General features: G+C 39.6%; 1 protein-coding gene across 3 annotated transcripts in view; it reads right to left on the reverse strand.

Annotated features, from left to right (window-relative positions):
- The window catches only part of LOC143358595 (uncharacterized), a 101,434-nt gene that overhangs the window by 86,357 nt on the left and 3,047 nt on the right, over window positions 1-12,030 (reverse strand). For all 3 annotated transcript variants that reach the window (XM_076795852.1, XM_076795851.1, XM_076795857.1), the window contains exon 2: window positions 10,736-10,926. The gene's annotated coding sequence lies outside the window, so the exon portion shown is untranslated. The remainder of the gene's footprint in view (window positions 1-10,735; window positions 10,927-12,030) is intronic.

Here is a 12,030-nt window from a genome sequence, read left to right on the forward strand (position 1 = left end):
ACCCCTGTCCCGCATGCATTTCATCGGATTCCGTTGACTTTTTTTCTCTCTCCTCTTTTTCCACCTTTTTATCTGTTTTTCGCTCGTTCCTTTTTGCTTTTAATTGTTACGCGGGCTCCACGTCACCGATGCCTTTTTCCTGGTTCATCGTTGCAGCTGCTGAAAATTGTGATTATACTTGAGTGGAATGGTAAATTATTGTAAAAAAATTTGAATAGCACATATCTTATAAGAATGAAAATTTTAGTAGTAGATGTTGTACAAGAAAGAAAATTTGAATAGTAAATATTTTATATGAACGAAACTTTTATAGGTATTGTAATTATTTGGAATTTCTTTATGATCATTTAGAGGAACATTTTGAGATTATTGTACGGTAAGTTTGAAGAAAATGTAAAAACTGACGAGGTCTTCTGCAACAGCATTTTTCACTTCTTTACACGCCTTTACCGGTTTAAATTTCATCTACTCATTTTTGTCATAAACGCATAAAACCCGCAGTCTAGAATTATGTTACAATTTTTTAAACACGAAACACGTTTACAGACGTATTCGTGACACTTTTCCGAGTGAAACGAGTACAAACACGACATAGTTTGGATCACAATTACTCGTTTAATCCACGACACGGTAGAACCGAACTAATCTGTTCGGATGATCGAAATTTTACTAGATCGTGGATTACTGAAGTAAACATGCTCCGAATGATGTCGTGTTTGTACTCGTTTGAATTAGAAAAATGTCGCGAATGTGTTGGTGAAGATGCCTTTGACAAATGTTACAACAACAATATTCGTCGGAGATTCACAATATTATTCGGTGAAAAAATTAATAAGGCAACAGGAGGCGACAAAATGTTGATCAATGTCGCCTCGGTGTGCACACGGCTGAGATTAGATGTCTGCCGAATATCAGTGAAAAGAAAACCTAAAAGGGAGTTTAGAAAGACATTTCCCAACGCGTAAGATTTGCATTCGTCGGCGGGAAATCGTCCAGAAACTGCTTTCGAATTCCCGGGAGTAAAATCGAATTGGTGATCGCGAGGCGTCAAAATGGCGACGGTCGGGCGTTCGCGTCGCGAATGCGAATTTTCGAATAGAAACCACGGACCTGGAATAACAACAGCGTGGCGGTGCGGCGGCCGGGCTCATGTAACACCCGGCCACTTTCGAGCTCTTTCTGCTTTTCACCTGGAATAATCCGCGCCGATGGGAAAACACCGCGCGCCGCGCGTCGCTCTCGGAATTGTGTAACACGTCAATAAAAATTAATTATGCGACTCGACGGGCCGCCTGCCTTCGACCACTCGCGCCTTTCGACAATGTAAACAGAGGAGGAGTCCGAGGAGCCTCGTTCGAACTGTATTGCGAAAGAACACGATTTCTGGCGTGTCGTTGAAATTTACCCGGTAAACTCGTAAAAAATCAATTTGTTTTTCTCTTTTCCTTAACGATCGTACATTCTAGAATAGTCGCTTGAACGAGTCTCGTCCGATACTCGCGTCCAATAATGTCCTAATCTGTGTAAAAACCTCTTTCAACTTCTCACAAACTGTTCTTCGATCTCTTAAAAGTGACATAACTTTGTTATTGTTAAATATTTTTTAATGAAACTTTTAACAACATATTCTCGAGTCCTTTCCGGTTAAAATGATACCAAACACGATACGATTTGGATCGCGTTTACTCGTGTAATCGACGATATTGTGGAACCTCTCTTATCCGAACTAGTCGATGGAACCTTCAGCGTTTAGATAATGGAAAAAATATTTAGCTACAATATTCGGTTGAATCGTTGTTGATTTGTATATTCAGCCGTGGCGTGTAGGAAACGTTAATTGAACAAACGAATAAATTATTCAAATTGATCTTCTAACTCAATAATGGGAAGAATAATTTGTCGAGTGAGTCTTGTAATGATATATGTAAGATAATCAAGTGCAGACAGGGAATCGTCGAAATTCACACGCAAAAAGCACGTACCAAAGTGATTCAATGCATTCCATGAATAAAAGAATTCACAGAGTGATAGATTCCGACGTCCTGAATAAATTAATTATTTTTTACTGTTACTATTAAAATAGACACACGTTCCCACGTAACGAAGTTCCATTCTTCGGTCTCTTGTTAGCGGAAATAATAACAAACGAGCGTCAATTATGTAACAGTTCTTTAGGTAAAATTAGACCGGCTTTATTAGGATCGCCTAGGATTCGCGTAAGCAGAACAACAATTTTTTCTACGATCATGCGAGGTGCTCCGAGCGCGACAAATTAAAAATTGTTAAATTATCGAATTCTTGCAAACCTTTGTAGAACAGTACAGACATCGAGAAAAACATCGACAATACTAATTAACGATAGTGCGCGGTGAATATTTGTGAAAAATAAAATTTGTTTAGCCCAATTCGAACAAATAGATTTTATATAAAGATATATCCCCTTTCTTAATAATTTTCATGGAAACAATGTAATAATATAAATCATTAACAATTACTGACATCACTCTTGTAAGCTTGAAAAAGGATTTTAAGACAAAGGATTATTGTATAATGTGTTACTGTTTCATTAGGCAATTGGATAATAACGAGGTGAATGAACAGTTCAATTATATAAAATAGTGAATAACTCCATGGCGGATAAACAATCTATTAGATTTATTTCACGTAACGAACTAACAAGGAAAGAAATTAAAGGCTGCTCACTGCCACTGTAACACGAATAATCCAGCACAATAGAATCGGTGCACCTCGAGCACTTAATTATCCTCGCGAGTTTCTCTCGCTTTATGCAGCGTTGAAAAATTCTATAACAAGGGTACAAATTAATTACGTGCCTTTACGCTCACCAATTACAACTCCATTTGAGTTTCATTCTTAGATTTCAACAATTCTATGCCAATAATAAGAAATACGTGATTTCTGGAAGAACGCGTTTAAAACTTCCTATCTCATTCTCGAGCGTTCAACAGAAAATTGTTTCACATAACAACATTATATATTTTTAATAATTTTTTAATGAAACTTTTACCAAACTATCCGTCACATTTTTCACATTGAAACGAGCCCAAACACGATATAATTTGGTTTGTATTTAAGTCTATAATCCACGACATAGTGGAACCTCGATCGCCAGTTCGGATAATAGAGGTTCTATTCAATCGTGAATTTTACAAGTAAATACGATCCAAATTGTATCGTGTTTGGACTCATTTTAAGCAGAAAAACGCCCCAGACACGATGGTGAAGGTTTCGTTAAAAAATAATTAAACATAAAACAGTTATGTGATTTAATCTGCTTCTAATCGACTCTCAAGGATTTTACCATCATCGTGTATTATGAGTTTAAAGAGAGCCTGATTGGATTTTGAATTGAGGACGTTGCCAACAGCGACTGATCCGTTCGAGCGAGGAAATAGGGTGGAAAAAGTGGATTTACTAGCAACGGAACCGGGCAAAGTTATCCGTGGCATGACAATGATCGGCCACGTGCAGTTGGGAGAACAAAAGATCGTGTACTATCTGTTCGATCGCAGGTAGACCTTTTAAAACTGAGGCAGAAAAATTCTGAAACTCGAAAATACACAAAAATAAAAAAGGAAAAGTAAATATTTAAAAAAAGATATAAAAATATTTTCCAGAAAAAAAGTATAAAAATATTTTCCAAGAAAAAAATATAAAAATATTATATAGAAAAAAATATATTATTATCAAAATTGAGATTGTCTAGAACGGAGGACGATGGAGAACACGGTGACAATTTATGTCTTTCAATGTAATGGTACGGGGCGTGCAAAAATTTATCAGAATTGTCTACCGGTTTATCGAAACGCAAGATTGGTATTGAACAGCGTAATTACCGAAGGCAGAGATGCAAGGTGCAACATCGTTCGTCGGGAAAGGGAAGTGCATTCCGCGTGAATTCTGCTGGCAAGTCTATCCGTTAGACGTCGAATGAATAATTCATCCGGGGTCGGGGAGGGGGACGGGGACGGGCGAGCCTGAATCATCGACGTACTGACGGCACAATGATGATACTGACGGCACAATAATGACACTGACGGCGCACGGTGTTTTGATCTACGATTTTAATTGAGCAAAACCTTGACTACTCATTTATTGTTGTTTTCAAATAAGCAGAAAGACACTAGAAAGTCTCCGACTGAACCTCACAATTTTTTGGAAATTGCAACCCAAAATATTTTTACCATTCCAAAACACATTTCAGTTTCATGTAAACATCATTTCATGCCGTACAAATGAGTAATGATTGAACTTAACACCGTAACTAAGCAAATCTCGGGTTAGTTCGGATAACAGAGGTTCTACTAAATCGTGTATTGCTCGAGTAAATGTGATACAAATCGTATCGTGTTTGGTATCATTTTAACCAGGAAACTGTCCCGGATGTGTTAATGAAAGTGCCATAAAAAAATAATAAAAAACGAAATAGTTATGACACAAAATTAGCATTGTCTCGCTGGTACGCCACCGATATTCACCAGCATTATTCATTAATTTCTTCGTGAATCTGCGATGAATAGATTGAGACTGATCTAGAAACGAATCGTGTTGATTGTCTTCGGGTCTAAGCATTATTTTTGAATTATCGTTCAGCTAGAAAAGCAATGCACAAGCGTTTTAAAGGGAAATGCAATGACAACGAGATTCGCCGCGGCTGGAAATCGTTTTCCTTCGTGATAATTGGTCGTTATGGCGGCGGTTGCGTTCTCCCGCGATGCTAATCGGGAAACGTCGGTCTGCTAATGGAATCAGGACCCCGTGAGAATCAATCTTCTATAGAGGATCGCGCGTGCAACTGCTGATCTACGTTTCCTGCCGCCGACGAGATACCATGGTGCAAGGACAACATCGGCAATATACATTTCGGTAATTAGGCTCTCTTCCCGCGTCGCTATCCCTAGGATCCCGTAAGTAATTAACATCGGATAAATACGTGGGGTGAACATTGTTCTTACTCGTGTTCCTGTTCGCGAGAAAGTCAATCATACTTTCAGAAGAAATCGCACTTCGATTCAAATTGGATACAATTGGCTCCGCTCTAATGACTGAAAATGTGTGTCGATCATTTCTCTAATTATCGCCCAGAAATTATGTAAGGTAACAATATTTTTTTTTGTGAGAAATATCGAATACCCTCGCACGCTTTAAATTACAGTAATATCATTACTATTATATTTTAAATTACAGAAATTTTTACATACACGTGGTACAATTTATTTAGAAATTTTTAATTGTATTGTGACAATTGCCCGAATACATTGAAATTAAAGATACAAAATTCATTAGAATAGAAAATACAAAACCAATTAAAATTGGAAATGTGTAAATATAGAAAAACATAGAAATTACTTAACATGCGTGGGAATTGGAAATTTGCAATGCAAACATTTCTGATTGAAATGCAATGTTATAGAGAAAGGGAAAACGCCAGAGTCACCGGAGCAAAAAGTATAATGCGGTTACCGAACTAGCTGAAAAATACCGTAAATTTACAAACCGAGGAAAAGGAAGAGTGAAGAGGCTCGCGTGGAAGGATAGCCAGCCAATGGTAACAAGAATTAAAAAAATTAAGAAAAAATAAAGACGAAGAAAATACTAAACACCCAAGATACCTTTTCAATTATTCATTTCCGGTCATTAATGTTGCTCCAACGAAAGCAAAGGAGCGATCCTAGCACGATACCGAGACGAAAGGAAACATAGTCGAATCGTTGCAATAATTACACAATCGACGAGTGTACAAATTACTTAACATACAATATTCAGCCACGTATTAGCAATTCGCTAAAGCGTGGAATGGCCGTGAACGAAAACCGAAAGAATTTAGCGCAAAACAATTCCACAAGATTTTGTATTAATGGCATAATAAATAAAATCAAATTTTAGTTGATCAAAAATCTTTCAAAATTTATTTATAATAACGTGTCTAATAGTATCATGATAATCTCCAATAAATAAAAAATTCTCTTCCCCGGAGGGTCGGAGGAGACCCAGCCTTCGCGGTGAGGTAGAGAATGGGCATCGTAATGCTCAGTAGAAAAATGGTCTTCCGAAGGTAGTTATGAGAAATTGTGTTGCGCGAAGGGTCGAGTCATCAGAGGAAACGTCTTCCGAGACGTCAGGAATGATTGTTGTGCAGTCGCAGTCGTATGACGTTCAGTTTGCCGGGGGAGGAGCCGGCATAGTTTGAATGAAGAAGGCACTTTACGCGCCTCAATCACCTGGCCAGGCCCGTGTTCACGATTAACACTGGCGTGACTGTGAATAGAGAGACCAGTCTCGTCAGATAGTCACGGGACAGACCGGTTGTCGACTACCTAGCCGGAAATACGGCCGCTTTCCTGCGCCTCGCATCGTGCGCTCGCTGTGGTCGCCGGTCCTGTTAACTTATGTTCAATCTGCAGCGTTCCCTTGATGGACTCGACGCTCTTCAACGCTATACCTAACCGGCCGCCAAACCCGACCAGTCTATATCACCTTTTAAAAATGACAAGACACCGTGCAACTTGCTTTACCAGATACGTTCATAAAAAAAAAAACGAAAAAACTTTTTAATCATTTTTCTCGTAAATACTTGACCCGCGTATTCGTCTCGTATTTCTGAGTAAAACGAGTACAAACACGACACACTTCGAAGCATATTTGTCCGTGTAATCCACGATTTAGTAGAACCTCGATTATGCGAACCAGCGATATCTCAATTAGCCATTATTTTAATACGTGTTCCGCGCACAAATAGTTCGATAGAAGTCTATATGCATTTATTGTACAAATCAGGAAAAAGTAACTTAACTGATTTCTTGATTAGTTCGGATAGCAGAGGTTCCACAATAACGTGAATTAAAGATACAAATATGGCTCGAAGTGCGCCGTGTTTGTACTCGTTTCAATCAGAAAAACGCGACGAACATGTTGGTGTAAGTTTCATTCAAAAAATCAGTATCTCGCAGAGACCGATTAAACAATTAAACAATTTTTTAACGAAACGTAATGATTGCAGGTTGCAGTGCACAGTGGTCGGTGAGTCCCTCGAAAAATCCGTTCGAAAGGCTCCGATACACGGGCACCGTGCACCAGAGGTGCACTCCGATGCCCAGAGAGCCGGCAAGTGCAGTTATGTTGCACTGACCGCTACGATGCACCGGCCGAGTACAACCGGGGAACTTGTGCTGCTTGTTGCCATGCAACGCGACGTTTCCTCGGAAAATAAAAACGCGTCCCGGTGTCGACGGGAAACACGGGTGCAGATCGCGTGGAAAAATGAACGAAAAAATAGCCGGGGAGAAGAAAAATGCAGAAAAACGGGTATGACGCAACCGTCGATCGCGAACCATCCTGATTGAACGGCTCGTTTCACGCGGACGCAATCCGCGAGCATTTAACGGGGCATGTCCGCGAATCTTCAACACTAAACGCGACCGACACGCTTTATAAAAATAACGAGACTAAATCCATTTGCAAGTTGATCGTTCAATCGATTTTACTTAGTAGGTAGTTATTTTGTCAATTTTATCAAGTCTAGTCGATGAAACAATTGCAGAAACTTTTAAAATTTAAATAGTAAGAGTATTAATAGTAAATGGTGATAGCAATGTTAAATAAGATGTAAAAATTCATGCAATTGTAAGAAAGTCCCACCGTGTTTTTTTTTTGCGGTGTTACATAAATTCTAAAATAATTTGTTAAATTAAGGAAATTGATGTCAGTGATGTTCATAGGCTAGTAACAAGTCTATCTAGATTAGTGTTATTAACGACGCCGAACTTGTAATCGCATTACGGAGGAGGAAGTACCGGTTCATAAACAGGGGTATAGGAAGCAACAGTTTAATCGCTTCTCATCTTCTTAACAAACTTATGCAACATTAGCGGCTTTGCTTAAACATCTTCGAACGCATTAAATCATGCTTGAAGCTCTGACCCATATTCCGCGTGTGGATCCTCTTCAGGGACGATTAAACGATCCGGTTATGTCGACCACGGAATTCTCGATCACCCGATTCAAAAGCTCGGTTTCAACCGCGTGGACTTTTGGAGTCGATGCTTGTACGAAACCAATTGTATATAATGATTTTTTATATTAAACTTTTACCAACATGTTCGCTACATTTTTCCGATTAAAATGAGTACAAACACGACACAGTTTGGATCGCGTTTACCTGTTTAATCCACGAATCAACTAATCAGTGATTCGGTTCGGATAATCGAAGTTATGCTAAATCGTGCTCCGAAGTATGTCATGTTTGTACTCATTTTAATCGGAAAAATGCGGCAAATACAATAGTCAAAGTCTCGTATGTAAATGATTAAAAACAAAAAGGTTCTGTCATGAAATAACATAATTTCCACATGTATCGAGACATTACTGTACTACTTCCCACCTGGTAAATGAATATCAAAAATTCTTTCCTCGCGTGGGGTCAAGAGAGTGTCCACCCGATTTTGCATACTTATGAAATGATCCCTTTCATGTGCGCCGAACCTTAATGCGACACAATACTCTCAAGAAGCCGGAGTCCCTTAAAGGAACATACCCGGAGAGACGGACGCTAATGAGTCGTTCAAGATCAAAGGGGTATGCAACAGTATTTAGAAGGTGTGTCGACGTTATAATCCAACATTTTCCCCCGGATATTTGCATAATTGGTCGATCCCGATGATTATCGTGTAGCATCCGCGGCTCACTTTCATGCTAATGAAACGCAATTCGCTTTCGTGACTAGCTAGGGGTTTATCGCATCGTCCATCGCCGCCGCGACGAGGATGCATGCTCGCCGACGTAGAAATATTAGCGTAATTCCGATCCGAGGCTCTCTTATCTTATCGGCACCGCGCGAATTTCGTAATTCCCGCGCGACCGTTATCTCGCGACTGCGCGTTTCGTCAGATGCTTCGCCATTGATCGTCGAAAGAAAGTCGATTTTTTAAACGGTCCAACATGTCTGCCAAGTTTGAAGTTAATCCGACGTGAATTGAGTTTGACGACGAAAAAGATTGATTTCTTGAAAGTTAAAAATGTTGTAATTCCTTGAAAAGAATGATTCCTGAGGTCGTTTGAAGAAACTTTTTCCTTTGCGAAAATATTCTCCGTGGCTTTGTTGAGGAGTTATTAACGAAAAACACGGACCAATCAGAGCGCGGCTACAGTGGACAGATCCCAGCTCGGCCAATCTCAACGCCACGCTCAGTGAGACGTCATCAAGACTTGTTCCCCCACTCTAATTTCCCCCACGCTCCCGCCACGGCCGGGTCACGTGACGTGTTCCCTCACTGTTGCGCATGCGTCACAATGTCACGTGACTAACTCCGATTGGTCCGTGTTATTCGCTGATAACTCCTTAACAAAGCCGCGCACAGCATTTTCGCAAAGGAAAAATTGACTTCAAATGAACTCGAGAATCACCCCTTCCAAAGTACAACATTTTTGGGACGACCTGTAGGAGGTTCGAAACGATTATGGTTCGTGATCGTAACTCGGTAATAAAATCCCGAGTATCATTGTTTTTTTTTTCTCGCGGTAATAAGGGGAACGTCAGCCGATGCATGAGGCGCTCAGGTTCTAACGAGCCCCGGTGGTGAACAGGTAAAAGCCAACGATCAAAATGATTCACGACGCGCCGGGCCACCGTTTTGCAACTGGTTACATGATAAAGAGAAATATGTGGAATTTGAAAACACTTAGAAAGCGTATAGCTCGGGTACGAAACACATTCCTCCGGACACAATGCACCGCGGACGTTGTAATATAGAGCTGACATTCCTATTACCTTGCACCGGCGCGGTGCAACGTGCTACATTCTCCTGCTATGCAACGATAAACTGCATCTCTTTAGACGTTCCTTCCGCGCCGCGCTCTTACCGTGAATAATGAAAATCAGCTGCGCGACCCAATTTGTCTGGTGGCCGTTAAAAAATTAACACAATAAAATACACGCTCGCCGGATTGCACAAAAGAATCAAAATTTGGCAATTCTTTATCCCTGCGATTTCGTTTAAAGTGTGTTATTCGTGGTCTTAATTGCAGTGTTTCTCCGTCATGGATCTCAAATAATATTGCTCATGTTATGCGTGTTATTCTATGAACGTTATGCGTATATCAATGTAACATGACAGACCTTATGCATGTTAATCATACTAGTCGACGGATGTTATGTACGTTATGTATGTTATTCGTATATGCAGGATATCCCGAAAATGTATGTCCTTGAAAACGGTGATTCCTGACGTCATTCGAAATAACTTTTTCCTTTGCGAAAATATTCTCCGCGGCTTTGTTAAGGAGGTATTAACGAAAAACGCGGACCAATCAGAGCGCGACTACAGCGGACAGATTTTGGCGCGACGACAGGTCCCGGCTAGCATGCCATCGGCATTGGCCGAGCCGAAATCCGTCCTCCGTAGCCGCGCTCTGATTGGTCCGCGGTTTTCTTCAATAACTTCTGAACAATGCCGCGGAGAACATTTTCGCAAAGGAAAAAGTTCTTTCCAATGACCTCAAGAATCACCCCTTTCAAGGAAATGCAACAACTGAAACATCGATCAAAATCCCCAACCCTAACCTTCATTAATATTACGCAACGTGACTGTACGATAAAGAAACTATTTCCATGAGTTCCTGTTGCTCTAATAAACAACAGAAAATTATCTGAGAAAATATCGTCTACATTAATATTTAATGTGCCGCGTAAAAGAATTGTAATGTCCTCGTAGCTTACCTTAACTCGTCCAAACGTCGATAACAGCAGGTTAATTTCCACCGAAATATTCTTCTTCAATTCCAGCATTGTTCCTCGACTATTTCTGCAATTTTTTCTGCAACTATTCACAGCACGCCACCGAACAAACACACAGCAAGTAATTCTGGATTTTCAAACGTCTGCTTGCAACTGAACCATCTTGCTCGAGCCTGCGAGAATCGAAACAACTCGATAGTTGCCGGGATCAATCGATGTTCACGGTTATCGAAAATCAATCCTCAAGCGAGGATACAACAAGAAAAAGAATAATGGTACGAGGCTACGTAAACACGAGTTTAAATAGAGGCTGTTGAATAGATGAAATTTTTGTCTTTAACAGGTGAAAATTTCAGATCAAATTACTGGTGATTAAAATACGATTGATTCAGAGAAAGAACACAGCGACGTTGATCCGACCGTCGATTAAAGCAAACTGTACTGTCACGAGTAACGCGCACTGGCCTGGCTACCTTGCCGTTCGCTGTTCCCGCGTAAAAAATTTGAGCGCACGTGAACAACATTCAACGCCAACCGCAAACCCTTTGCTAAGATAGAACGGCTACGTTGCAATGATTATATCAAAAATAATAAAATCACCGTTAGCGTATTTGCTTCATAAAAGAAGAGCCAATGAATCTTCACTCGATGATAAGTTGGTACACAGTTTGGTTACTGTACTCTAATAAAAAATATACATTGAAATACTTCAGTAGATCGTTTTCAATTGATCACAATGCATTGATCAACACAACTTCACCTGTCAACAAACCATTCACTATTAATACCAGAGAATTCTCTGTTAATGCTCGATTAACTTTTGAAGAATGGCAGGTTGGCACAGAACAGACGCGCGCGGGAAATTTCAAACGGCCACATTGTATGTCAATCGAAAATACAAATATTTCAATTTACGATATAATAAAATTAATCAAATTGTTTAACTAAAATCTAAGAAATTCAAATTGCCAAAACACTCATACACACTCATTGAAATTATCTTTATTCCAAATAGGTGTTTATGAACCACCTTCTACCAACTGTACAGAACAATTAATTTAAATTTACAAGAAGATACACTCTCCAACGTTCAAATTTATATTTGAAATGATCAACAATGAAAATTGGAAAGCATGACATACTTATATATCATATAGGTTAATTATTGTTTTCAGGATCAAGGCGTTCTTTCGATCTAACCTCTCCAAGGTGAACGGTATTAAATACACTGAAAAAAACTACTAATAGAATAGACTGTTTAGGTAAAGAAAAATGCT

This window comes from Halictus rubicundus, chromosome 11 (genome assembly GCF_050948215.1).
Source record: "Halictus rubicundus isolate RS-2024b chromosome 11, iyHalRubi1_principal, whole genome shotgun sequence".
Lineage (NCBI taxonomy): Eukaryota > Metazoa > Arthropoda > Insecta > Hymenoptera > Halictidae > Halictus > Halictus rubicundus.